We start from the raw sequence: 1,791 nt of genomic DNA, 5'->3' as shown, positions 1-1,791 counted from the left end.
GTGTGTATGTGTGTGTATGTGTGTGTATGTGTGTGTGTGTGTGTGTGTGTGTGTGTGTATAAGGATCATTTAAAATAAGTACCATGCTTTTTGTTTCAGACGTGGTCTCTGTATACATCCCTGGCTATGCTGTAACTCACTCTGTAGACTATGCTGGCCTTTAAACTCAATCAACCTGCCTCTGGCTCTTGATTGCTGAGTTTAAAGTTGTGTGCCACTGCTTAATCTACACAGTGAGTTCCAAGATACCTGGGATTACTCAGAGAAACCCTGCCTTAAATAACAAAACAAAAACAAGTAAAATAATAACGTAAAATAAAGTAAAATAAAGAGTGCTACAAATACTTTCTTGAAGAACACAAGGCCATAGCAGCGAATCTTTTCAGAAATACTGAGCAGGGTAGGAAGGTAGATAGTTTTCTCTAATCATTTTCATGGCCCCAAGAATACCAAGACACTTGGTCTAAAATCATTTCACAGTAACCAGCTCTATGTTTATTGTGACAGAAGACATTTTGGGTTCCTACTGAGCATTGGCCATAGTAAACTGAAAAGTAAGAGGAATACAATAAAAGATATCCCCAGTACCAAGATTCTTTCTTATGCAAGTAATCTTAATTATACTAATAATAGTCTTAGGCCAATAACAATTAACTTAATAATTGCTTTAATTTAGTAAGCAGTTTAACTGCACCCCTATCCATAAGTTTAACAAAGCATATTGACACTATAATTTATGATGTTGAGTTTTGTTTAAGAGGCTAATTAGGATAATTTGTTATCTAGTAAAAACATTTCAATAGAACATATTTTACAAAGAAAGCCAAGGGCCATTTACAACCAATGTTTTAGTCCTTTAAAACATTTCTTTCTGAGTTCATTAGTGTGTAGAATATACTACTTAGGGTATAAAATAGAAATCTCTTAGCAGCTATGCTAGCTCCTGTTTTAATTTTAGTTAGCACTTCAGAATTTATAAAGACTTTCAATAGGCATTATTTTTATGGAATCATTTAGCCAATTCTAGTTATTGGGACAAATCCAGTCTTTATATAGAAGACTGGAATCTCTTCACCAATTTTATTTGTTAAGTTTATTCAATCTTCATGCAGAAAGTAACATCAAGACCTCTGCCATATGACTGTCTCAGAGTCACATGAGTAGATGTGAAGGGTTTAGGGACAAAGCTAAGTACACTTTCTGACTCTTGGCATTGTCATACAGTATTATTTTTGGTAAAGATTCTAGAATCTCTGCACATGGTTTCAGTGGAAAAGTCATCCTTTTGAAATATTTCTGACATGTTCTTCACTTCTTTTGGGTTGTAAGGTTCAAGAGCCATATACTGACTCAGAACTAAAAAGAAAAATACTGGTTCAAGAATTAAACATATTTTTAATCAATGCAGATTACTGTGTGTGAAGGAGAAAACTGCTGTGTAACATAAATGGCAATCATTTTCTATTTCTACTTAAGTAAGTGAAAAGAAAGATTATTTTGGTGAAAAATATGCCCTAGAACTTAGTCCATGTGACATATAGCAAGCAATTAAGGAGGAAGACATTTCAGATCTGAAAATTACATATCATACTTTACACCATACGGAAATAAAAACAGAGACAGCAAATTGATTCTAACTCCTACAGTGGTGTAATCAATATACATCGTGAGTGCCTTTGCACATTGAGGCTCTTTTCATGGAAGTCATAACTCAAAGAAATTGATGAAGTAATTTTGCTTTTCTTTCTTTTTCTCTTTCTTTTTTTCTTTCTTTCTTTCTTTCTTTCTTTC

Source organism: Mastomys coucha, unplaced genomic scaffold, assembly GCF_008632895.1.
Source record: "Mastomys coucha isolate ucsf_1 unplaced genomic scaffold, UCSF_Mcou_1 pScaffold12, whole genome shotgun sequence".
Classification (NCBI taxonomy): Eukaryota; Metazoa; Chordata; class Mammalia; order Rodentia; family Muridae; genus Mastomys; species Mastomys coucha.
Note: the sequence above shows the minus strand (reverse complement) of the source record.